The sequence below is a fragment of the Peromyscus californicus genome, unplaced genomic scaffold, assembly GCF_007827085.1.
Source record: "Peromyscus californicus insignis strain IS unplaced genomic scaffold, ASM782708v3 Scaffold_7__1_contigs__length_154581171, whole genome shotgun sequence".
NCBI lineage: Eukaryota > Metazoa > Chordata > Mammalia > Rodentia > Cricetidae > Peromyscus > Peromyscus californicus.
This window is the reverse complement of record NW_026294595.1, coordinates 56,299,458-56,327,335: the sequence shown is the minus strand read 5'-3', so window position 1 is coordinate 56,327,335 and position 27,878 is coordinate 56,299,458. Positions and strand designations below refer to the sequence as shown.

General features: G+C 40.0%; 1 long non-coding RNA gene across 3 annotated transcripts in view; it reads right to left on the bottom strand.

The window, feature by feature from the left end:
- LOC128102084 (uncharacterized) overlaps window positions 1–27,878 on the bottom strand; it is a 67,996-nt gene that overhangs the window by 18,725 nt on the left and 21,393 nt on the right. For 2 of the 3 annotated variants that reach the window (XR_008215316.1, XR_008215315.1), the window contains exon 2: window positions 25,760–25,843. This is a non-coding gene — a long non-coding RNA (uncharacterized LOC128102084). Of the gene's footprint in view, window positions 1–25,759; window positions 26,012–27,878 lie in introns of those variants that run through there. The other variant, XR_008215314.1, reaches the window with a different exon arrangement.

The window sequence follows — 27,878 nt, the reverse complement described above, 5'->3', positions numbered from 1 at the left end:
AGCCAAGTTAACAGCAGGTGACAAAAGAAATATGTACATAACACCAGGGCAGGCATGGGAAGATATGCAGTTTGCTAATAGGTGTGAATATAGCATCAATGTTTGAAGAAAAGGGTGTAAAGTAAGGTGAAGGATAAATTAGTCATATGTTCACAGCTGTGGTTCCTGAAAGGACTCGATGAGAGTCTCACCACAAAGACTGAGCACAAAAACAACACACCCTCCAACAATCACAAGTTATAAAAGTCCTATAAAATGTCAAGACCTCCATGTCCCTGTTGGGTTATGGCTGAGGACAACTTGGGATTCAAGTTAAACAGTTTTGATATCTTAGAATTCTGCTGTGTTTGACTTAAGAGTTGAACCAAGAAGAATGACAGTATGCCTCTCATTCCCAAGAGCTAGGCAGTATGTCTAAGGCGGATGATAGAGCATAATTTGACATCTGAAAGTAGTGTGGGGTACTGGGGAAAACTGATGGTGAACACTTCAAATGTTTTCCCTGGTCTAGAACTGCCCTGTAATTTTCATTATTAGCCAAGTCCTTATACAGTTGCTTATTGTTTTAGCTGAAGAGTAGCTTGCTGTCTTTTGTTAGACTCTTCCATCTTGAGTTCACCCTGTCTGTATATTTACCTGTCTACTTCTTCTCTGTAGCTGTTGTAATAGTAATAATCTGACCATCACAAATGACTTTGGATGAAAAGTAAAACCGCCAAAAGGGTTTAGTTAACGATCTGCAAATGAGTTCCTCAAATCAAACATTTGCTTCCTCAGGAGCCCTTGGTGATAACTCAACAACCTTGAGCACTTTGTGCCTGTGTGCACAGCGGAGCTTCCAGGTTTCCTGCTGGCTGCAAGGTTGGAAGAACACTTACTGCCTCGCTTCTCCAGGAATCCATCCATTCTGTTTCCCCCCACCAGCTTCTCTTTCTGTAGAGACCAGAATTATTACACCTTCCCATTAATTTTCTGAAGATCTGTGAGGAAACTCTAGAATATTAGAAAACAGAACTGGTCTGCTTGAAGTTCCATGTCTTTCCACTTCATATACCATGAAAATAGGAGGAAGGCCTCTGTAAAGTGGAAATTGAGGATTTAAAATTCCCATATGATTTTGTTCTCTTCAGAATAAAGTCCAAATTTCCCCCACAGAGCTGTGGTCTGACCATTGCCTACATTGTTCATGCTTTCTGCCTCCTAGAGAATATACCCACAGTGCAGAAAGGGCAGTCTGTGGGCCTTGAGCCTCAGATAGTGAGACCTGATTATCTCTGTACAAACTCCACAGTGCCAAACACCTCATAGGCATGCAATTCAGTGCCTGCTCCCCAGGATCCCTTTCCTGGTTCTATGCTCTCCTCTCAGTCAGCGGAGTGGGTAGGGACAGGAGGTGACTGCTTTGCTTACTCCTCAGATGTCTACCCCCTGAGCGTAACTCCACCGCTGCACTTTCATTATTTGCATACTTACGGTCTTCACTACCACACCGTGACTAGGAGTGTAGGGACTTCCGGAACCTCTTATTGTTAGATCCAAAGCTTTAGCAACTAGACTAATGTAGAGCATACAACAAATATTTCCTCACTGAAAAAATGAAATATATTGCAGATGGGCTCAGGTGAAAACATCCAGATTTAAGCCCTAATTCAGTTTTGCTAAGGGCATCTCCATGCATCTGTGTACTTCCGTCTGAGTCTTGCAGTTCCCTTGTCTGAACTTCTATGGCCCTGTTTTATGAGGAGTTGATCTGTTTTGCTTGTTTTTGTATATTGTTTTGCTTCTGGTTAGGGATTTTTATTATTTTTGGTTTTTTTTTTAATTTTACGCAAACCTTGCCTATTTATACTTTTTGTACTTTCATTTTGGCCTTTCTAAATTTTATATAGGTATAATATTAAAATTAATTAATTTTTAGAAAGTAGACAAATTAGCAATAACCTTGGTTTTAGAGTATGGTGATCTATGAATTTTCAAATTTCAAAGCTAATTGCTTATCAACTTCTTTCCCTCAACTACAAATGTCCCAATATTTTTCACCTGTAATTAAGGCACAGCAACAAATAACACACCCAAAGAAAGAAGCTTTTGAATGTTTATAAAGTACATCACTAAATGTCACTTGCTCTGGTTACAGGATTAATGTGGAAAAAAATGGCTGTCTGTAGGGTGAGTTTAAATATCTCAGAGTATAGGTCTTCACCACGCAAAGGCTCAAGGCAAAGACAACGTATAAAGTACACTGCAAGGCAAAAGCAGCACACCAATCAAGTAAGCAAGCATTGAGGTACAAATAATATAACCATGTGACATTTGTATAGTGTGAATGTGTGTGTGTAGCTGTGTGATATTTTTGTCTGTGTATATGTGACAACTTTGTGGTGTGTGTGTGTGTGTGTGTGTGTGTGTGTGTGTGTTACATCTTTGTGTGTGACATCTTTGTGTGTGTGACATATTTATGGGGTGTGTGTGTAACAACTTGTGTGTGTGTGTGTGTGTGTGTGTGTGTGTGTGTGTGTGTGTACATGTCAGACATAGCTTGAAAAACAGACTTTTTAGCAGTCTTCTTATCGTAAGCCAGCGAAGGGAGCAGTCTGCCTTCACCTTTTCTAAACTTGGTTGAAACAGATGTTCATTTGCTCTCTTATGCCATTCATTAAATTTAAAAAGTGGTTTTGTAAATTTTTTAATTATGTATGACTGAATTTGAATTTGATCATTTATTCATTCCAGAGTATATTCCCCTGTTTTACTGGATAGAAACCAAATGAATATAAATGATTCTTTTATAATTAGTTTTAGGGGTTTTTTTTGTTTTGTGTGTGTGTGTGTGTAAAGTTTTTCTGTGTATCCCAGACTGGCCTTGAGCTCACCATGTTGCCCAGACTGACCGTGAATTCCCTGGGGTTCTTGCTCCTACTTTGGCACCCTCCCTGCTGGGATTATGAGTGTATGCCACATGCCCACTGATAAATGATTATTCCAGTCACACTTAACCATGGTACAGTCATTATTAAGTAGCACAAAAACAATGCGCCTGGATTAGAATGGCAGCAGGAAGTCCCACATGCACTGCCTTTCTTTGTCACTTCCTCCCAGAGCACAGTCAGTCTCTTACTCGATGCTAATGTCCTTCTTTGACCAGATCACTTGCCAATCTCACCGCGCTCGACTCCATCTTCTCCTCTGTCTGTACTGGTTTTACACAAAGATGTGGTGTAATGGACACAGTTTAAACACTTTACTTTTAGCCATTTTCTGTTTTATTCTTTTTATTTATTTAAATCCATTCAAATTGAGACACTATAGAAAACTACTATTTGCCTCATAATGGCCTCTTCAGTGTGTTTCACAGTCTTTTGTGGAAAATAATGACATAATGATAGTGTTCTCAGACCTATATTTTCTACTTGATAAACTAGCAATTATATGATTAAAGCATTTTTTAGAAACCCACATTAAGTATATGATACTCTAGAAATCAGTCCATCATGTAATTACACAGTCAGGAGAGAAATAATTTGCATGACTAAAAACCATCTGAAACAGTATCTGTGACCAGTGTGTGACTTTTTAAATGGGTAAAGAATTAAGAAATGTCAAATGGTTCTATATATAATGTACTTTTAATGTTAGGACTATAACTTCTGTGTTTTTAAAATTAGGTTTCAATTTCTATTTTTTGTCATTAGTAACAGGAAGCTATACCCAACTCTGCTGGAAACATGCTGAATACATTAAGACAAAACACATAAATCTGATGATTTCTCTCAAAAAAACCCCAAGTACTTACAAAGAACAGAGACAAGCAGATGAGGCCTGGGTGTTGAAGTTTCTGTGATACATACCAACTTTGTAGTGACTTTTCTTCACTATGTCATAAAGTCTAGCCATCTGGTTTGATGACTAGAGCTTCACAATTTTCTTGAAAGTCAAATCATAAATCAGAAAACCAATATTGTGGTCAGGTAGGAGAGGTATAAATAGGTCCACACACATCATTTTTATTAGAAAATAGACTGGACATTAGCAGGATGTACAATAGGTTCTATCAGGAAATTTTGAAGTTCTCTCAGGAAAGTTTGTGGACCCATCTTCAAGACTAAAATATGCTACTATAGACCCTTCATTGATTTATTCAGCTCTTTAAAACCAATCACCCTGCTTTCCACACTGTTCTTGGAGGAAGACTCTAGAAGAATTCAGAAGTCTGACCCTAGGATTTACCCTTCAAAAGAATAATCCCACAAAGTCCCATGGACTAGTATTGCCTAAAAATGAAGCTTAGTTATATTAAGAAGGAATATTCAGTGCACCAATCAATGCATGTTATTTTGCCATTTCTGGAGTTTTTGAAGAATAAAACATGTATACACTCAGACTGGGCTGCAGTTATAGATCTCTTTAAACAGAAAGAGGAGAGGCCCCGGTAGAAAAGGACATATACTGTTTTTCAGAGGACCCAAGTTTGGTTCCCAGCACCCCTGTTGGGCCACTCATAACCACCTGTAACTGGCTTCTGCAGGGCCCACACACATCTGTGCACACATTCACACCGGCATACACACATAAACATGAATAGGTTTTTTAAAGAACACATAGGAAACCTATAAGAAGAGTCCCTCTTTGGCCAGGATTGGATAGGATGTATGTGAATTAGACGTTGGGCCAGGGCAGTAAAGGAGAAATTTACAGAGATCTATATGCTTTCTGGTCATTGAGTCATTTGCACACTCTACTCAAATATTATGTCTTCTTTAAATGTAAGAAAAAAGTGAGATAGAGCGAATGTTCTTAGCTCTGAAGAGCTTTAAGAATTAAGTCACCCCTGGGTTTAAGCCTCTAGTACCACGAAACAATGAGAATAGAAATCAACAAACATCTTCGCCCCTTGTTACAGCCTTACTCCATTACTACCACAACCTCTCCAACCTCACTGGCTTCTATGCTTTCTAACTCAAAACAAGTTAAAAAGCACAACACATCTTATATTGCAATGATGGGTTCACAACAGAATGAAGCCAGCACAGGATACTTGGGTGGCCATGCCTAGTGGTAAGAATGATGATAAATACATTCCACTCTTCCTGAGAGATCATGAGAGAAAGCCAGGCACCACCATGCTCAAATTAAACCTTATCTTAGCCTCAGTAATGTCTCTTGGGACACACATCCTCAAAAGTCCTACCATTCAAGAATTATAAGGAGCTGAGAATGAAATCAAAGGAAGATAGAGTACACCCACTCATACCATAACAACCAAACTGATATGAAAAAAGGCATCTGCTGTCATCCAAGTCTTCCCATTGACACCGCCTGGGCCATTCTTATCGGACTAGAGGATCACTCAGTTTGTCATTAAGAAAAGAACACAGGAACTGTTGATCTGCCAATCCTTGTATAATGAATGTGATGGAGATGCCCTGAGACACCTGATAAGCTCACAGACTATCATCCCACACAGACAGCAATGAGAGGCAGGTGGAACAGGGACATCACATACTTTTTCATCAATTAAGAGTGAAAAGCCTGCTTGAAAGTGAGCAGGACTCAATCTCAGGTCCTGTGGGCTTATGTCATTTGTTATATACCAGAGTCTTGATTTTCTCCTCACACAAGCAAGAAAGGCTTCTACAGCTGTGCTGCCAATTCCACACCAGAAGAGAGTCATAAGCTACGTTTTTTAGAAAATACTTTTTTCTACACTGTGGAAGGAATACAAACAAGTAGCAAGTATGTTTCTAAGTTTTTGTATGGAAGCATGTTTATTATTTGCTTCTTTATTTTGTCTTTAATGGAAATTTTAAGGGAATGATACATAAACATTTGTTGCAACTTTGACTGTTCATCTTAGAATATATGAACATGACCTCCTGGAATTTTGATCTTAGATAGCCAACTGAAACTTCCAACATGACCTGGTCTGATCTCATCAGTTTACATGTGGAATAACTAAATGAAAAGTCCTGATTTTTTCCCCCTATGCTACTTGACCCAACCATATGTTTCCCATCCTCCAAAATATGATGGAGGCAATATGCTTGCATTTCAATAAAACACACTGTAGAAAAAAATGGAAAGCTGACAGGAACTACAAAGCACACTGTACCCTTGCCTACCCAAGTAGGGGAACATGGGGGTCTTCTCTGATTTCATTTTTGTCGCATGTTGGTTATGCTGGGCAAATTTCAACACAGGTCAGCACTTGGACCTTCAAAGTGAAAATGGGTTATCGTGAATCTACTTATTTCCTGTGTAATTAAACTCCATCATTTTTGCCATGCCCATTACAATGATGCTATTTTAACTGTTTTACCATCTATATAAATGTTCTGCATTGATTGTTACTCCCACCAGCTAACATAAGAACACTGAAGCCTTAAACTCAGTTTGAGATCATGTTTCACCAGACATCCATACTAATGTGTTCTGAAGAAAATGTCCTTTGCCAGCCTTAAAGTAATGAACATTGCTCATTTAAAAATATAAAGTTGATATGTGTATGTGTGTGTGTGTGTCTTGGTTTATGAATTTCCTTAAAGAACCATTATTTAATTTTTATATATTTTTTTAATTTTTGAGATCATAATAGACTCATAATATTTCTCCCTTCCCTTTTCTCTCTTGAAAACTTCCCATATACCCATCCCTGCTCTCCTTCAAATTTAGGACCTCCTTTTTTATTAATTGTTATTGCATACATATATGGATATAGATATATAAACAAATTCTTAAATATAATCTGCTCGATCTATAATGTCACTTGTGTGAATGTTTTCAGGACTGACTGTTTGGCACTGGACAAGCAGTTGGTGTGCTTTTCCTTGGGAAGACCACTCTCCTGTCCCCGGCATTCCACAGTTGTCTACAGCTCTGTGTAGGATTGAGGCCTCATGGGCTATTCCCTGCCCACTTTGGCATGCCCATTGGTGTCAGGTTTTTCAGCTTCTGTTTAGGCAGTCGTATCGATGAGACTTTGTTGTTGTAGCTTCTTACATTAGTAGGAATAGGTCTCCCTGTTTGCTGACTTTTTCTAAAATTTCACAGTAAAGTTCATTGAAGCAGGGCATATTGCAACAAACTGTTTCAGCATATATTGAATGGAGCTTAGACTCTGCTTACAAATGTGCACAACAGACCCTCTAGGATGCATCCTAGAGCAGACTGTTACACAGTTGTAAGTAATGAGAGATGCTACAGTGATACAAACAGTATACAGCCAGAGAAGGTAGTGTCTGTCCCTGGCTTAGTTATCTGCTTTATGTCTGAGAATTCTACTGCTGCCTTCAAGATTTTAGCATGGAAACCATGATTTTTGTCTTACAAGACACTCAGGGGAATTAAATTCTACATGCAAGCAAAAACACCTAAGGATGCCATAGGAATTCATTTTATAATTACTAGTATTGAAACCATAGTGACAAGCACAGTGATAAGCTTCTGGTCTGCCATACCAAACACCATGGCACAACTGCAATCCCAGCACTTGGGAGACTGAAGCAGGGGAATCATCAATTCAAGGCCAATCTTGGCTACAGAGTAAGACCATGACTCAAGCGGAGGGGCAAGGACAGGAGGGCATGGTAGAGAGAAAGGAGGTGGGGAGAGGAGAGAGGAGAGAGTCAAAGAACGCAGATTTTAAAGGCAATATACAAATCAGATAAGCTGTCATCTTTCCTTAGGTCATCATAGGGTTACAAATGTTCATCTTCTGCTCCTGCTTGCTGGTCAGAACACAAAGATGCTAATGACTTTCTTTTAAAAAAAGAGGGTAATACAATGGTTGAGTTTTTCAATTCTATGAATGTCTTGACCAACCAACTCTGTAATCTCAAACAAGTTGTCTAATCTCTCTCCCAGTTTCTTCACTAGAAAAAGGGATGAAACAAGTGCCAACATCTCAGAAGACAGGTAGGAGTGATTCATGGGTTATCACAGGCTTAGAGTTAACGCAATGCCTAACACAAGTCACTTCAAACATACTGGCCGATTTCCTTACTTACTTGTAAAGTCCAAATGATCAGAGTCCATCCCAGATTCACCTTCCTTCATAAGCCTTGATTTGCACTGTCTTTTGAAATGAACTCTGGGTGACCCCTGTGTTCAAGTCCACTTTGGTCACCAAAACATCTTATCCTAGCTAACTGGCCTTATAACAATTCCAATAATAATAGTGAATTCATTCTAAATTCTTGCCACGTGACTTGATTGCTTCATTCATCTTAAGAAGAAAAGAAATGGTAATTTTAAAATCTCTAACACATACTAAGTATTGCATTAAGCTGTGCAGTGGAAGGTATAATCTTTGCCTATCCATGGGAAAGAAAGATAAAGTATAACCAAAGTTATTACAGAAAAAATTAAAATATAGCTGTAAGTAGAGATCTCAATGAGGAAAAAAAAAAACCACAGAGCTTTGGGTCTGTAACTTTAAGAGGGAAAAAAATCAAATTATAATGCTGAGGGCAAGTCTGAGGGAGGGATGGCTGCCCTGAAGGTACCGAATTCTAAACACAGACAGGGAGATGGGAGGGAACATGGAGCCTTGATGGTGGTGAAAAATACTGCAGCTGAGACTGATGCCCAGAAAGAGCACAGAATAAGTGGCAGAAGGCCGGAGGAGCGAGCCAAGCTCCCCTGCAGGTGAGAGAGATTCTAATCCTAAGCACTGAAGGAGTGGAACTATGGGCACCTGGCAAGTTCTGCGGAAAGGAAGGGCCCATATGATCAACTGCCCTGGATAATCAATTTGAAGGGGCTAAGAATGATTGTTCACAAGCTGGTTAGAAGAAAGCCTGGCTTCCACACGCATGGGACTGGACCTCTGAGCAGGGCAGCTGAGCCAGAGGTTTTGCAGGTGCTGGAGAAACAACTCAGACCACATAAAATACACTGTTTCTCCTTTTGTTGCCCAGCACATCATTCACATAAAGGCACTTTCCTTTTGGAATATTCTAAAGAATCCCAGTAAAGGTTAATGGGGGATAAAATGGTGGCTTCCACACACATTTAAATTCATGAGGGAACAGTCAACATGCCAATTCCTAATATAATTGGTATTATTTCCCTCCAGGTGAAAGTCCTTGTTTGGTACTGCTATAAAACAACACTGGAAAAAATTCCATTGAAACACATTTTTACTAGGAAAATAGTACAGATTAACACCATTTATAAGAAATTATATTAAAAAGTGGCAAAATCATGGAACCTAAGGTAAAAGAAAAGAAAATACATGTGTGAACTTCAGAGGGTCATAGACAACACATCCAATAATAATAAAATCATCAAAGGCCTTGCCTTTAGAATCTGCCGGACCAGAGCCTTGGGGACATTGACTCCCATGCTTTGACCACTAAGCAACTGTGGGGTTTATGTCTGATGGCCAAGGCAACTGAGCAAATGCACATGTGTGCACACACAGGCACAGATATTGACAGCCCCATGACAGGCTAACTTCATACATCTCACAGAACTAGGCAGAAAAACAAAAGGAATGCCTCCCTGCCACAAACAAGCACATAAGACATCCCTTAGAATTTTCTCTAAGATAAATCTTTCTCTCCTAAAAGAAAAAAAATTAAATAATTGGCAGCCTGACTCTCCCTGAGTAGAAGTGAGACATTAATTTCAATCATGCACATTGAGAAGTTATTGCACAGCAGGGATTTCCAATTACATAATGCAGAACCAGGACTCTGTCGTGTCACTTGGCTGCCAGTATCCATGGGCGAGCTGTGCGACACTGCTCTGCCATGTAGCTCATGTGAGAAGAGAATTCTGCTCTTCCAAGAAATGGCACTCATCTTGGAGACCTTCCCAGTTACACAAAAGAGCATAATTTCCACATTATCCCCAGGCATACTGTCTGAGATGATAAGTGTATGATAGCTTTATGTGTAAATTATAGATGCAAGCCTTCTATGGAAAGGCACGCGGACTGACTGCTCTTGGGTGGTGGCAGTGCAGAGAAACTAAATCAATTTGTTCTTTGATTTTTATGAAATGATAGCTAAGCCCTCCTTTGATAATCAACAGACACTTGAGGGTTAGATGGCAGATAAGGTAATTGCATGGTGATTATCTATAGAGCAAGGCAGGAGCTGGAGACTTGTGTGGAGATGATGCAGGCTTAGTAACGAACTTGTCACAGACTGGTTCATTATTTGGATTTTAAGTCCTTCACAGTTCAACCCTAGTATTTATCTGTTTTTCCTTGGGAACTATGCATACTATTTGCAAATAGTATATATCACACACACACACACACACACACACACACACACACACACACACACACACACACACATTCACACTTTTAAAAGAGAGAAGAAGTAAAGGATGTATCTTCCTTATTTGATGCCAAGTTCTATATGTAATGTACACTGTGTGCCAGACACAAGGTTAAGCTTCGAGAAAATCTTGTGTGCTTTTCTCCTGAAAGCTCACAAGTCTTTTTGGTAAGAGTCAAAATTATGTCCTTTCCACACTGGCTGTCAGTATCATTTGGAGGATTTCTTCTTAGTTGGTTAAGTTCAACCATATTTTAAACTAAAGAAAACAGGAATTAGAAAACAAAGGCAGGTAGACTGACCCTTATTTCTCAAGCATTTACTTTATCCAGGTATTACTCATATCCAACCCCTATGATAATTTAGTCTCTACATTTTAATCTTCAATGTAAAACAAAGAAACCTGGGGATCCTGGGACAGACATAAAGAAAGGGACTCTTTCTTCTTGCCTCCATCCCTACCTCCAAGTGTGTTCAGTGTCCATAAGGCAATAATGGGACAGTTCAGACTGATTCGGTGTATTGTGATGGTAGAGTCCAGATCAGGTAAGGAAGTGGAGTATGTGGAGAGAATGGCATTGATTGCCAGCCTGAAACACAGTCTGAGTCTCTAAGAGAGATTGTAAGTGTATTTGGAACTCTAGCCAGGAGATTTTAACCTACTCCAGCCCTCCCAGAGTCTACAAACAGCTTCTGAGTTATGAATTTTACATTTAGAATTGCCCACTTTACAGTCAGACTGGCATGACACACATTTAGTAGAAACCATGCTTCAAATTCTGAAAGTGGATCTCTTCTCATGGCATGAGATACAATAGTATATATAGAGAGAGTTACGATGCATATGTCATATGACATATATATGATAACTGTGTTGGACAATAGCAGCAGTGAGCTGCATCTCAGAACTAAACTTGAGTTCATGAGAATAACAACTCTATAGAGTCCTGAATCACTTAGCGAGGATGCTCAATCAGTTATATTTAATGGACACCCAGTTTTATGATTATTTTCAGTTTGCAATGGTTTTATGGGGACATTCCTCCACCCTAAATTGATAACTGATTGAATTTCTTACACCCAAGCCACGATGATCCTTTAAAATCTGTCAGATAGCCACTCTTTTACTTAAAGCTTTCTAACACACTTGTGTTGACTAGTTTTATGTCAGCTTGACACAAGGTAGAATCATTTGGGACAAAGGAACCTCACTTGAGAAGATGACCCCCACCAGACCGGCCTGTGGGAAACCCTGCGGTGCTTTTTCTTGATTAATGATTGATATGGGAGGGCACGGCTCACTGTGAGCAGTGCCACCCCTGGCCTGGTAGTCGTGGGTGTTAAAGAAAACAGGCTGAGGAAGTCATGAGGAGCAAGCCAGTAAGCAGCACCCTCCATGGTCTCTGCATCAGCTCCTGCCTCCAGATTCCTGCCATGCTGGAGCTCCAGCCATGACTCCCTGCAGAGATGGACTGTGTTATGGAACTGTATGAGGAAATAAGTCCTTTCCTCCATAAGTAGAGTTAGTCATGGTGTTTTTTCACAGCAATAGAAACCGTACTGAGACTTATGTCAAAGAGTAAAAGTCCAGGTATGTACAATGCTGTATAAAACCTGCACAGTGACATTAATTGGTGTTTTTGTTTTTAACTTCAAAATATAAATTCCATAAACACATACTTACCATTTTTAGCTTACTAGTATATCCCCATCACAAAATTAGCACCAGGCATTTGTAACTGCAGGAAACTTCATGGAAAAGCAGTCAACTAAAGTAGCACAAGCAGCAACCAGAACCTGATGGACAGTGCAGTAGAGAAGGAAAGAGGGAGAGGAAACCATACTGCATATTGTACAGTGGCTTCACCTCTCAGTTTCTCAGTAAGAATCATCTTATTCAAGATAACTGGTTAAAATGATCATGGCCAAAGTTAATAATGGTTAATCCCTAGTTACCTAGTTATGGATAGGTCAATCTGGTCTAGTGAAAGAAGGAAGGGACCAAGAACTTGGATCATAAACTTCGACAAACACTGATGTTCAGACACTAAATTTTGACTAGCACTTTTAGTGTAATAGTTTTAGAAAAGTTAGTATCTGAATCTATATCCCAGCAAGACAGGTGACCATGTAACAGAGAACAAAGAATCAGCTCAAAGGGCTCATGTTAATTTAATAGTTGTATTTTGATCAATTCTAAATATTACATAATAATTGAATAATATTGGTTACTTAATGTTTGGTGAATCCCAGAATCCTGACACTTTTATATATGAAGTCAGAATTGTCTCTTTTCAAGTATGTATTTGCAAATGTTTATAGGATGATATGATATGTTTATAGGATGTAACGATCAAGTCAAGTGTCTTGGGAGCCCTTATCCAACTCCCCACTATCCCTCCTCCTCTACCCACCCTTCCAAGCTTCTATTAATTACTACTAAACATTTTGAATGAATTTTCCAGCATGCACATATGAGAAAGAACATTCTGTAACTGTCTTTCTGTCTCTGATATGTTTCATTTACCATACTGTCTGCTAGTTCTATCCATTTTGCTACATATGATAGCATGACATGTTGCTATCATTCTCACTCTTCCTCCTCCTCTTTTTTTTTTTCATTTGAAACAGGGCCTTCCTTATGCAGTCTAGACTGGCCGCAGAATGTCAATCTCCCTGTGTATGCCTCTTGAGTTACAAGTATACACTACTGCGTATTTTTTCATGGTCACTTACTATTTCATTGTGTTCTTTTTTCAGTCATTCATGCTATCCATTCATCTTTAGATTCCATATCTTAAATACTGTCACCAGCAATGACCATAAGCATGCAGGTGCTTCTCTAATACGATAATGTCATTTCCTGTGGATATGGACCCAGAGTAGAGTACCGGGATCATGTGATAGGTATTAGTGTTCAGAGTTTCCTCACATTGTTCTCTAAGATGGATGCTCTATCTCATATGCCCCACTAACAAATGTGTAAGTTCTCCTTTTCTACAGTGTCACCAATATTTCTTATTTTAAATCATTTTAATAATAATTCTTTAAGATACTACCCTATTATAGTTTTGATTTTAATTTCTTTTAAAAGGTGTCTACTAATATATTTGCCCCATATTTAGTTGGCTTATTTAGGGGTTTGTAACTGACTTTTTAAAGTTCCTGGATATGTTGGATATTAGTTACTTGAACAGCTTGTGGATTTTTTCTATTGTGAATTGTCATTTTGCTGTTTCTTTCACTGAATAGATTCATCATAGTTTGAAATAATTTCTTTTATCTATTTCTTTCTTTTTTTGTTTTTTTTTTGTTGTTGTTGTTTGTTTTTTTGAGACAGGGTTTCTCTGTGTAGTTTTGGTGCCTGTCTTGGATCTCACTCTGTAGACCAGGCTGGCCTTGAACTCACAGAGATCTGCCTGGCCCTGCCTCCCAAGTGCTGGGATTAAACACATGCACCACCGCCGGCTGACTCCTTTGTCTATTTCTACTTTTGTTTCTTGTACTTTGGGGGTCTTAGAAAAAAATCTATTGTCTATAATGATATCTTGAATTATTCTGAGCTTTTTAATCTTACTAATTTCATGTTTAAACTCTTAAGTTTAGATATATTTATTTTTATTTGTTTTTATAAGTGAGAGAGGGAAATAAAGTATCAATTATCTGCAAATGTGTATATGAAGATCAAGTTTGCCCAGCACTACTTATTGAAAAGGGTATACTCTCATGCTCTGTCTCTCCAGTATGTTTTTGGCATCTTTGTCAAGAATAATTCAGCAGTCAATGCACAGGGCTATTTTTGGTCACTCTGTCTTGCTATAGTGGTGTGTATGTCTGTTTTTATGCCAACACCATTAAGTTTTGATAACTTTGCCCTTGTAGTCTATTTTGAAAGGTCCTCAGAAATTAAAGTAAAAAAGTCTAAGTTTTCTCCAGGTAATACCTCTTAAAACAAATAGATTATTCTTTAATCATGGAGATTTCATATTTATAAGGAAGCAACAATGGAAGTTTTCTAGCCCTAGAAAATAATACCAAATGTGATTTTATTTTAATGTTTATTACATTTAAGTGTGTGTGCGTGTGTGTGTGTGAGTGAGTGTGTGTGTGTGTGTACGCATACCACTGTATACATGTAGAACTCACATTGTAGAAGTTGATTCAGTGGTTCCCTACTTTCCCTGTATAGGATTCAGGTCATGAGGTTTGGTGGCAAGCACTCTCAGAACCATCTCACTGGGCACAAAGGTGATTTTAACTCAAATATATCTTTCTTTTGTGTGACAGAGTATTGAATATTTGTATATAGCCGGCAGCCTCATGTGCTAGGTAAATAGTACTGAGTTCAAAAACTATAGAGGCCAACATAAAACATTTCTGAAGAGCTATAAGATTACAAAATAAAGTTGCAAACGTAAGAATAAACTTAAGAAGCAGGCACTATGAGAGCAAGTAACATGAAAGGCTTAGCAAAATGGGATAGCTAATGAGGGTTCTTCTTGTTACTTAGAGAGAGGTTGGGCTGTAGAACAAACTTGAGGAAGAACAGTTTATGTGGTAACAAGATTTTAATGCCAGATTTTCCTCCTAGAAAATACTAATGCCAGGGTAAAGGATCATAATAAAAAAAAAATAAGTAAATTGCCCAAGATATGGGTGATCAGCCCCTTCATACTTGTAAAACATTGTAAGGAGTTCAGATTTTTATTTTATTTGAAATAGGAAGTAGTTTTAAAGACTTTCAAGAAAGCCTCATTTGACCTGCTTCCCACATTTGGGAGCTCATGGGTGCTCAGTGTGATGGATGGCTATGGTAAGGGACAGAGGAAAACAAAGGAAGAAAGAGGGAAAATAATTAGGAGATTGTTGTAATCATTTCAGTGAATGGGGAATTGGTCTCTTGGGTGAATAGGATCACAGAAATGAGAGGAAACAAAGGAAACAGATTGAAAATTTAACCTGTTATGTAGACAAAGATGGCTTTTAGGTCATGATGGAGAAGGGGGGGAAATCAAAAGGTACTTCTAAATGTCAAGTTTAAGCAAATATGTGGTTGGTGGTGTCATACAGGGATGGGGTAAAGAAGAGATAAGTGTTCAGAAGGGGAGTTAGAGCTCTATTCACAGCCAGCTTGGAGGTTGACTCTGAGTCATCAAATAGAGATTTCCCAAGACTAATTAGAGAAAAATTAGTTCACAGCCTCCAAAAGAGGCTCCACAGGGTAGCCCTGGGAAAAGGAAGTTTCTAGGTACTCTGAGTTGAAGAAATGAATGTCAGAGTCTAGGTAGATTAAGAAGCCCATGCTGGCTGTAGCTCAGTCGGTAAAGTACTTGCCTAGCATGCACAGTGTCTCAGGTTCCATCCCCAGTACCACATAAAGCAGGCATGGTAGCTCATTTGGAAAGTAGCTCAAGGCCATCATTAGCTATATAATGAGTCCAAGGTCAGCTTGGGATTCATCAGAATGTGTTTCAAAAAATGTGATGGTGTTGGGGAAGCAAGAGCTTTCTGGGTAAGTGTGAGGATTACTTAGGTCTTCAGAACCCATGTAAAAGCTGGGCAGATGTGGAAGCTTTACTTCCAGTACTCAAGAGGCAGAATCTTCAGGGGATTCATGGGACAAACTGACTGACCAGACTAGCCAATCAGTAATCCCAGGGTTCAGTTAAGAGACTCTACCTTAATAAATGAGGTAGAGAACAATTGAGGACCACAACCAAGGTCAACTTCTGGTCTCTACATATGCACATGCGCTAGTACACACATGCATGTAAACATGCATACACACATACAGACATAAACAAGCAAACCAGAAAAAAAAAAGGTGGCTATAGTTCATAGGTGGCTATGAAAAGAACATATGGAAGTTACATTGAGTCACTAGAAGTCTGAAGAAAGTCCTTCTTCAGTACTAAGTAGTGCACTGGAAGAGAAAAATCTGGAGGAAATTATCCTATTTACAACAGCTAGACAGCAAAAATCCCATAATCTAGAACTCTGAATAAGTACTCTGGGGAACCTTACCTTAGTACTGGGAACTGCCCTAGGCTAAGACTTCTTGATGTTCACTGCATTCATTGTTCTGCTTGGGGTGATAGTCTCACCTGTAAGCATATATGTCAAAGCATACCAGAGTGCACATTTTAAATATGCACAGTGAATTGCATGTCTATTACTCTTTACTCAACTTTGTTAGAAATAAATTCAAGTTGAGAAGCAGGGTAAGGAGAACAAAGTAAACATATTTTGTTTTGCTTTAACTTTTTATTGATTCTTTGTGAATTTTACATCATGCATCCTAATTCTATTCATCTCCTTGACCCCTTGCTTCTGCCCTCTGCCCTTGCAATCTCACTCCCAAACAAAATTTAGAAGTAAAAACAAAAACAACAAAAAACAAAACAGCAACAAAAACAAATAAAACAAAATCTCAGCTGTAGTGTGGCCCAGTGAGCCACAAAGTATACCCTTTAGTCCACACATCTTTACTTGAAAATGTTCATTACTATGAGTCATTGGTATGGTTCAAGGCCTCTGGCTTCTGCTATACTACCAATAGTGGGCCCTCACTGGAACTCCTCTTGGATATCCTATAGCTGCCTTGTGTCATGGAGATCCTGTAGCTTTGGATCCACAGGTCCAGCCCCTCACACACTCCAGCAGCTCATAGATGAGGCGGGTGTTAGGATGGGCTACCTTGTAGTCCTGGTTCTGGGCCAGAGTGGTAGCTGGATTGGTCAGCGCACCAGCTTTTCCTCATCTTCACTACCTGGGCGAGCTCTCCAGCAATGCCCTGGCTAGCTCAACTCAATGCAGCAGAAAAGCAAGTAGCAGGGCCAGTTCTCCTGCTCTCACACCCTCAGGTCTGGCTCACAGGCTCTCACACCACCAGGGCCAGCTCTACTGTTTTGCCCAGGTAAGGGGCAGGGCCTGATCTCTGGGTTGCTGCACTTGATGAGGGGCAGAGCCAGCTCGCTCTACCGTTCTCACACCCCGGAAGCTGCCTCTCCTGCCTATCACAGGTGGCAAGGAGTGGAGTGGGGAGGGCATTATTTCCCTTTCCCTTGCCACTTCATGGCATATGAGGGAGGGGGCAGGGCAGCTTTCCTGCTCTCACGCCCACAGGCCTGGCTCACCTGTGTACCCCCCACCTTCCTACCCCCACCAACAGGGTCATCTCCAGTGTGCTACCCAGGTAAGGTGCCCTGATAGCTCTCCCATGTGCTGCAGCTGGTGAGGGACAGGGCCAGCTCTCCCATCCTAATGGCCCCAGGGCCCACTCTCTCCCCTGCCGTAGGTGGCAAGGGCCAAGGGAGGGAGGGCTTTTATTTCCTCACCCATGCCATCACATGACAGATGGGGGGGTGTAGCCAGAAGGCTTCTCAGGTCCTGCCTGGCCCCCTGCAGACCCGCAGCCACTTATAAAATAATCATTTAGAGACTTAATATTATTTGTAACTGCTTGGCCATTAGCTCAGGCTTATTACTGACTAGCTCTTACACTTATATTAACCCCAAATTCTTATCTATGTTTAGCCACCTGGCTTGGTACCTTTTCTCAGTTTTGCCTTGTCATCTTGCTTCCTCTGTGTCTGGCTATGGCCTCCTGACTCCACCCTTCCTCTTCCCAGCTTTCTCCTTGTCTGCTTGCCCTGCCTATACTTCCTGCCTGGCTACTGACCAATCAGCATTCTATTAAACCAATGTACAAGAGCATTATCCCACAGCAAGGGGATCAGTACTCCTGCTCTCAAGGCCCCTGGGCCGGCTCACCTGCACCCCTGCCAACAGGGTCAGCTCTATTATGCTCTCCAAATGAGGTGCAGGGTCTGCTCCCCAGAGTGCTGCTGCCGGTGGGGGGCAGTGCCAATTCTCCCACTCTGGTGACCTCACCGGTGGCGAGGGGCAGGGTAGGAGGGAGGTCATCTCTCCCTCTCCCACTCCACCAGATGAAGAGTGGGGCCAGATCTTCTGTGTTTGTGGGGCCGGATCACCTGCCCTCCCCATGCCCCATCCTCCTTCCTCCCAACCCCATCCCCTCAACAGGGTCGGCTCTACTGTGCTGCCTGGGCTAGGTGCAGGACCCACTCTCCCAAGTGCTGCAGCCGGTGAAGGGCAGGATCAGCTCTCCCACTCTTGTGACACCAAGATCAGCTTTTCCTGACTGCAGTAGATGGCAACGGGTGAGGAGCAAGAGGAATATCTCTCTCTTGCCTGTGCCACCGTGTTACAGACCGTGGGGCTAAGCTCTGGGCCAGCTCACTTGCACCCTCGCCAGCAGGGACAGCTCTACTGTGTTTCCCTGGAGAGGTGCAAGGCCCTATCTCCAGAGTGGTGCAGTTGGTGAGGGGCAGGGCCAGGACTCCCTAGTGCTGCTGCCAACAAGCTGTGTGGCCGACTCTGTGCAGCCCTATCCTCACCGCTTCTCCTGTGCCACGGTGTTGACAGCAGCCACAGACATTAACACAGACCCTGGCTGCAGCAGGGCCACAGATCCAGACATGGCCCCTGGCAACAGCCCAGGCCCTGAGTACACCATGGTTGTACTACTCAGGCTACTCAGATCTGCGTGGCCGCCCAGCATAGGCTCAACCCTCAGACACTACCTTGGTCCCAGATGTCTATGTGACCCTTATTGGCGCTATTAACCTAACCATGATCCTTACAAAGAGAGTACTTTAAACTTCGGAAGTGAGTGGAGTCCACTGGAGAAAGATTAGCAAGAAGAGAGATGAAGATCTAGGGTGGACCCTAAATCAACATCAAAACAAGCTTCAAAATGAAGTCAGTTGTGATAAGCAGGGTGGTTTCTACATGCTGCTTAAATCTAAAATCAAATCTGAAGCACTTGATGACACGTTAGGGGAAGCAATGTGTATGCAAATCATTTAAGATCATTTGTAACTTTTATAGTCATTTCTAGCCGTAAGGATATTGTTCCTAATTCTGACTTACAAATGCTGTCTTTTTTTCCGTGTTAATATTTATAGAACTATCACTCAAAAATGGTCTATCACAATGAAATGATGTCTTGTGTGTTCGGAAGCTATAAAACATGCCAACTTACCTGACGTTCAACTGGCAGCATTGTTCATGCTATACTGAGCACAGAATACAAAATAGCCACAGAAAGGAGAAGGCAAAACCCTTCATTTGAACAGGTGTTTATGAGACATATACATCAGCATATATCCTAAGCTAAACGTGCTAAAGCTCAAAATTAATTTTTTTTGCCTTCAAGCTTAAGGTAAATTATTTCAAGTGACTGAGTTAATTCTGTGAGTGTTTCAGATCATTTTCTCTGTTTATTTGTTGTTTGCCTTTGTAAAACCACAGCCAAGAAACCTTGTAAATATTACAGAATCGTTTCAGGTGAAATTTCTGTGTTTATAATGCAAAACAGTATTTTACTGGAACTATTGCACGTGCCTCTTTCCTTACTCAGCTTACACACTCCACCCTCAGCCCTTTGCACAAGTGTGGTTACTACTCCCTCCCTCCCTCCTCTTCCAGCCCCCAGCCAGGCTGCTTTCCCAGAAGGCTCCCCCAAAGCCTGCTGAGAACCCCCTCCCCCGTGCTCCCACATTTTCTGAGGGGAGTTTGTTCAACACTGGGGACTGCCTAGGGTTTTATTTTTCCAATAGCTCTCTCACTCTTCTTTCTTTTCCTTCTCTCTCTCCTTCTCTCTCTCTCTCTCTCTCTCTCTCTCTCTCTCTCTCTCTCTCTCTCTCTCTCTCTCTCTCTCTCTCTCCCTTTGTTCCTTTGTCTCTTTGTTTCTTTTGGATAGTACAGAAATGTTAGATAAGATACTATCTCCTCTTGTTTGCTGGCTATGTGTCTTCTGGTGCAATTGTGAATTTGCATGTTTCTGTTTTCCACTTCCTTCTTTCTCAAATCACTTTCTGGACGGCCTTATCACCCACCACCCATGTTTTTAGCTCCAGCTTCCTAAACTATTTTTTATCTATATGAAATAAAGATGACACCTCTGGGAGCAAACCACACTCTCTACCTGCCTAGCTCCATTTATTTGCTAGTTTCTGTAGGACCTGAATAGCTAGGGTCATCTGTGATGCTTAGAAGGCATGCTTGTTCAACAACAACAAAATACATGGTCAAGGTATAAACCTTCCAAACAGTCATGACATGATGATGATCTGTTCCAGTTTGTAACAAATTTATTTCAGGGACACCTTTCATAAAAAAGTACATCAGCTTGTGTTTGTCAGTCATGGGCCAGTGTAGAAAAGCTGGGGGAAATGACATTTGAGAGTGGAATCTCAGCGAGTATGAATTCACTTGGTCTGAAGCCAGGGCTTCAATGTTCATCTCATATTAATTTCCTGCACAGCTTAAAGTAAACCAAAGTAAATTAAAATGAAATGTGTGACCAAACTCACAGAAGTATGCTGAAGTCTAGAGCAACTCTGTCCCTAATGCCTGTGATACTTCACTATTGGAGAGGAAACCAACTTAAAATTCTGACCCTTAAGTCACTCGGATCTTGCACTTCCTGGGCAAAATCCAAGGTTTAACTACAGGTAGGTCATTTTAGTGGCTGAGGAACCAAGGGGAATTAGAAATGCGCTGTCCATGCAGATGCTGCTTATGGAAGACTATGTCTCCTCTTTTCATAGCACCAGAATTATTCACTCATCAAGTTCTTCACGTTGATCACAGTTTATAAGTAATAAAACATGTGTCGTCTATAGCTCTGCATTCTATAAGCTTAGCCTCCACAAAGCAACTGTCTTTAAAAATGTGTAGGAATACTTTCTTTGCATTTTCTACACAAAATATTAACACATATTGCTGTAGTGATCAGAAACTGTATATAAACCCAATTTTTAAATTTCTGTTGGGATATTACATGCTTACATTTAGTAAAGAGGACGTTTGAAAGTTGATAGAGATAGAAAAATGCAAAAGAAATTGGGGTGAAATGATGGTAGAGAAATGAAATGTTTTTCAAAGTATTTTATCATGTTAGATAATGAATATATGGGTCATACAATAAAACAGCAAATGGTTTCCTACACACAGTAGGTTTGAAGGTATACATTTTTAAATACTTAGTTTTGAAAGATTTCCACACTGAAGTGTAAAGAATGTTTCTAGTAACATGCAAGTTTTTCTTAAACTTCGAGATTGGTGATGATTTTCATAACTGAAAGCACTTAGTGAACCCTCTCAGTGAAACTGCCCTTCCCTCCTGTTATAATTCTCTTGGCACCTTCTTATATTTACCAAATAGCAGATACCATCAGTACACATGCACAGTTCACAGAGAAACCCATTCTCTTCAGTATTTGATAAAGCCAACTTGAAAAGAATTCACATTCATGGAATTTTATCATGTGAATAGAATATAATGAATCTCTACAGGTACAAGGTTGGTAGGTTAACAACATTTATAAAAAGCATCATCTCAATCAGCTGTCCATCACTGAGCCTCCCAGCACACTGTGGTGCAGGAACACTTACACACAGGACAAGGAAGGGCCTTCTATACTCTTCATTTCAATTACTGAAAGGTTCTCTAGCGGTGACCAGAGGCGTACATCATGAAAGGTCATCGTGGTTGCTCAATCCATTTTCCTAACACTAATTTTCTCTACTAATAAGATTGATTAAAGTTTGAAGATTTATAAAAGAGTAAACATATTAGATTCTGCTATTAAGCAAAAAATACTAGGTTATTGAAGCAAAACCCTAGACTCTAAATGTTTTAATTAATTAGCTTAAAAAAAAAAAAAACCACGTCTCTTCAAAAGTTACAGAGTTGACGTCTAATACCTGTCCTGACTTTTTCAGAACACACGCAAATTACAATCACAAATTCATAATGAAAGCAAGTTTCGCCTCTGCTTAACAGACGCAAGCTTTCCCCTCGAGTCTGATACTGCAGGTTTTCAGCATGCTGACATGATTTCAGAAGTCGAAGTCTGAATGCGTACAACACAGCCATTCTGTAGGCAGAGGACCTAAGGCCCTGCACCAGCCTGTGGAAGGGCCCCCATGACCTGATGCTGTCTGCTCCTTTCAATCCAACTGAAAACAAATGAAAGGACCATGAAGAAGGGGAATTCCTCTGTTCACATATCTTGAGCTACCCCAGTTCGAGTAACGAAAAGACTTCTCCTCTAGATAAACGATTCTCAAAGCCCAGTACTTATCACGAAAGGAAACAATTACAATTACAATTCGGGGCTGCCTGACGACATGCGCATGCTAGAAATGCAAAATTCTTTTGTTGCTTTAATTTGTGATCCCCGCTCCCATTTTTCTCGGGCATATTATGCATATTTTTTAAAAAATTATAAAATTTGGATTCATAATTATTTTGATGGGGAAATTATTTTTAAAAAGAAAACCTAAATCTCAGAAAATGAACTCCGAATTTATTTTGTACAAATTCCGGGGCTCAAACAACTTTTTCTCCTCTAGAAAAAAAAAAAATGCTAAACTAATTTTATAATGCCCCAAATGGATCATGATATGAATGGCTCTATTTTACTATATTTTTTCCAAGTTATGCCATAGATATTCATCTTTTAAAAAGTAACAAGCTGGAAATCCTATAACACCTACCTGCATTGTAGCAAAACAAAGTGTATCTTCTCAAATCACACTTTTAGGAAACTTAAAGGTAAAAGTAGCTCTCTAAACTGCTCTGTTTAAAGTGTACATGTCTGTTAAAAATCATCATCCAATGTCAATGACGAAGAGCTGATGCAAAATATACCCAAGACTAATGAATGTGAAAATTCAAGTCAGCGAAAACTATGATAAAAGGGACACTCTTACCATGAAATATGGGTTTTCTGCTATATATTATATTCTTAATTACTCAAATCACTTATTTTGCCTGTATCTTTTCACATGTTAAGACAGTGCCACTTTCCTTTTTAAGTTTGTGGAGCACAGTACCACTGACTCAATGCCATCTTCCTCTCAGGCACACTTCCCTGGCTCAAGACTCCCAAGGGTAGAATGACTTTGGTAGTCTCAAATGCCCCGAAAGAGCAGGTGATGGCTGTAAGAGCATTAAGGACTCATGACATTATAGTAAGAATAAAGTTGATCAGTAAACAACAAAAGTCTTCCCCCCACCCCAGGGACTTTCAGAGAGATTACAAATGATAAACAGACAAGAAGTGAGCACACTATCAGGAACCTGTGCTTTAGCATGCCAGAGGATTCACATGAAACTCCAGAGAGAAATTAATAGTGAACCAAAGCTCAGTAGGTCAGAGCCGAACACCAAGTCACACAAACAGTAGAGATGGAGAAATGTCAGACTGATGTTACTATAAAGTTGTGCATTGACCAGACTTTTTATATCCACTTCTGCATTCATGATTCTTCCATACTAAGCTTTGGAGATACTCAAGAAATAGAGAGCCATCACCTCCTCCTCAGCTGCATATGTTCATGTCATTGGTAGACAAACTTCACCCAAGTAACCTTGTATAGTTAATATTGGCCTTTCTTTTCTTTTCTTTCTTTCTTTCTCTCTCTCTTTCTTTCTTTCTTCCTTCCTTTCTTTCCTCTCTCTCTCTCCTTTATTTCTCTCTTTTCTTTCTTTCTTTTTTTCTTTCTCCCTTCTTTCCTTCTTTCTTCCTGTTTTTGTTTTTGTTTGTTTCACTTTGTTTTTGTTGTTGCTGCTGTTCATTTGCTACTAAAAACCATGCAACAGCTCCTTGTTTAACATTCTATTCTTGCCTGTTTAACTTTAGAGCAGCACAAAGTCCCTGTATTCTTAGATTTTAGTGGAACAGACAGGCAATACTTTAATATGCAACAGGATGTTATATTTTTATGAAGCTAAATGAGAGGAGGGTAAGTTACAGGAAATTTGTTACTTTAGATGGTGTGATAAAGAAAGTTGTGTTTGAGAAAATATGTGATCAGAAGCCCGAAAAAAAATTGAGAAGTAAACCATGAGGAGTTTTAAAGGATTAACAATACAGTTTTGAGGAGAGAGAATCTGTACGGTGATTAATAATGAGTGGGAATGCCATTGCGATTGGTGTGCCATGAGATAGAGGCTGAAAAGGGTGTCAATCACATGTTGGCCAGGGGTCAGGTGATGCAGCTTGTTAAGTGCTTTAGAAAATGCTACAGCAACATTCACTATTGCTAGGACAGTCTCCCAAAGGTGCTGTCACTCATCAACATTCTCTCTATGAAAACAGGCCAAGTGTCTATGCTCAGCTGGGTTGGAACATCTACAAAGCTGTCCGCCAGCCATTTCAGTTTGCTTTTGAAAATCTCCTCGTACCTTGAAATGGTATGAAGAGAATAACGTTACAAAAGTTGTCTGAACACAAATATTCCCCAGCGTCTGCTGTGGTTTTCAAGCCCAGTGTACCTAGATATTAGGCCCACTGGCAGAAAACAGGACAGTTTCACAGGCTGAGAAATTCTAGTATAATCTCAAATCCAGTAAGCTCTGGAATAATAATTGCTGGGGCTAAAACAGGAACTTCAGATTAGTTTGGTCAATACAAAGCTATTCGACAGAATAAGTTGCTGAAAGGCCCAACATAAATCAGTAAGACAAAATTTCCTAGGTTTATGTTAGATGGAAATGGTCTTGCAAATACTTATTATGTTCCTCAGTTTGCAATGGAGTTAGTTCCTCATGGGTGATGTTCAAAAAATTGAATATATTTATGGAGAAAGGAAAGGGAGTGGTAAGTGATATAATTATAAGATCAAAAACCTAAAAATATTGAATATATTTGACATATTTATATACAATGACATATATATATATACAATACATACAAAAATATATTAGAAGCCTCTCATCTTATTGCATGTGATTGAAAATGTATTTAGTTTGTACACCTGCCCCTCCAAACACCTCAGCTTAACAACATAGTGCTTTGTTTGGACCAGAGCATCACTCACCCTCTTCATCTCATGGCTAGATATTCACTGTAGCTCCAGCCACTGCCAGCACCATGAGCATCCTGCTACAGGTCACTATGCTAAGAAATGCAAAATGTCACAATCCTATGCACACTCCTACTAAATGGGCATTGCTTTTGTAAGCCTTCTTGCTAAACGGTTCATCTTCAACCGTAATTGTTATAAAGCAATTTAAAGCAATAAATATGTCCATGGTGAGTAAGTAGAGAAGGAGTTTGTGTTTGTGGTGGCCATGCAAACTTGTCTCAAAACTTCTAGTTTCTGCTTCTTGAGTTGACAACTTTCCTTCCAAACCCAGAGCACTTCTTCCAGTCTAGACAACAGAACCTGCTTCCATCTCACACAGGACACTTGGGAACCCCAGATCTGCCTCATGTCACTCACAACCTATGTGATACCACATAAGCCAGGCCTGTATGTTCCCTCCACACCCCACAGAAGGGCCCCTGAAGGCTCTTCCTATCTGTGAGCCAATGCCTTCACCAGATCCCACTTGAAGATACCTTCCGTTCTGTTTTCTTTTCACTTACCTTGTGAAGTCTCATCCCCATGACCCTGGTGGTGGCTTTGGGTGTTGGCTGAAGAGAAAGCACCAGCAGTTAGGAGGTGATTTCCTGTAAAGCAGGCAATTAAGCACAGCTCGGGTCAGGTCACCTCATACTCAAACCGAGAAGTCAGCAGCAGGGCAAAGTTGGGCTGATGAACTTTTTCACTGAGTTGCACCTGCAGTGGAACCTCTGACTGGTTTTCTTTCTAGTCACTTTTCAAAACCTATTTTTCAACTTACAAATCTTTTCTGAGAACCTTCTGTCAGTCATCCAGGAATCATCATTTGTACCGCCCACAACAAAATGGACATTTTAATGAAAGCATGGTTTTAACTATGAAAGATAACTCATTTTTCGGCCTGGAGACTTCAAAAATACCCTGGGCCAGGAAAAGGTGGGGACATTCTTTGGTTCTTACTTGTGCTTGCTAATTAGATGAAGGAGAAGAGAGGAGTGTCATTTATTTTATTCGGATGAGAAAAACAGGCTGAGCTTAATGAGTTAAAAGGCTCATTCAATTCCAAAATTCTATGTGCCAATCTTGTTGACAGTCAGGATTTGGGGCACTTAGCTTAGGCTTCAGTACCCTACCTAGTGAGCATGGTATTCCTGAGAAAACATGAATGGATGTAGTCTAATGTATGGGTTTCAGTTTGTCAAGACTCGAGCCCTAAAGCACGTGTATTGCAGGGAATTAATTTGAAACTTAGGAAAGAATTTGTAGTGCTTATTAAAAAGTTTCATCTAGTCAGACTAGATGAAGACATAGCTACTCTCATTTCAGCTTTGGGTATTATAAATTTGCACATACGGCCTGATTCACTATACACTGCTTGCGGCCACTTTATCTAGCAAGGTAAGCGCTTTCTAACTTGTTTGTACATGTGGATATATTTTTGATGTACATTTTGAATGTTATCTTTAGTCTAATTTTCATGAGTCCCACAAGAAGTAACAGAGTTTGATTAGTATCAGTTTAAAACTTCTCTGCGAGATCTCTTTTTTTCCCTTAGGAAGGAATAAATCAAAGTACCTCAAAACGTATCTTACATCCTGACACAAGTCCCACACCTAGATCTGGCTCTTCTCTATCTTTGAGCATTTTTTGTCATGTAAGCTTTAGTTATTTACATTCATTTCTGAGTGGAAGTTAAAAACTCCCCACCTAGTTCACTGTAAACCGAATCACCCCATCTGGAAACAATACTGCAATTTTGAAAAGTTTAGTTCTTTATTCTCAGCTATAATAAGATCTGTTTTCTGAACTTTTTCAGGGAAGATGCAAACAAATACCTCTCACCACAGACCAAGGACAGACCAAAGTCCAACCAGGCAACCCAATGAGTTTGTTGGCCTTGATTGTGGACGAAGACACATCGGTTTACAAACTTACCGGAGCATGGGTAACCCCTGAAGCACCCCAGCTACACCAAAAACTCCCCCTTCTGGCCTAGAAACCATCACAAGCTCATGTGTTCCCTCCACTTTCTATTGACATCCTGCCTTCTACATATGCCAGTGCTTGGTTTTTTTACAGTTATTCTAACCCATGCAATAAAACCCTGTACAGCATTTCCGTTTCTGTTTAGATGGCATGTTGGTAAATAGAATCATATATAAAACAAACAAAACAGAGAAAAAAAGGCTTGTAATTCAGTTTGGCTATAAAATATTACCCCAAATTATTCTAGTTTCTTTGGGGCAATTCTAGTTCTCAAACAGGAAATAAATTCCCTTTTCCCAGGTTGGTGGTTAGAGAAGATGTCTAATTAGGAAGTAAAATAATAATAATAACAATATTAATAATAACAATAAAAATGAAACCCTATAAACACCGCAAATGAAAAAAAAAAGCAAGCATATAATTAATAAATGCCTCACACAGTGGCTTATTTCTATCTCAGATCACAGCTACTCAATTTTAGTCTGGAAAGATAATGTGAGTGTACATCCCTCTGAATTTCTCTTCATTGTTGGCCTGAGTGAATGGGAAGAGAAGCACTTCAGATCTCTTGCTTTCTATTCCTGTTGGTCTGATCAGACACAATTACTGTAGAATATTAGATAAGGCAGACAGTGGGTAGCTTGCCAATCACATTTA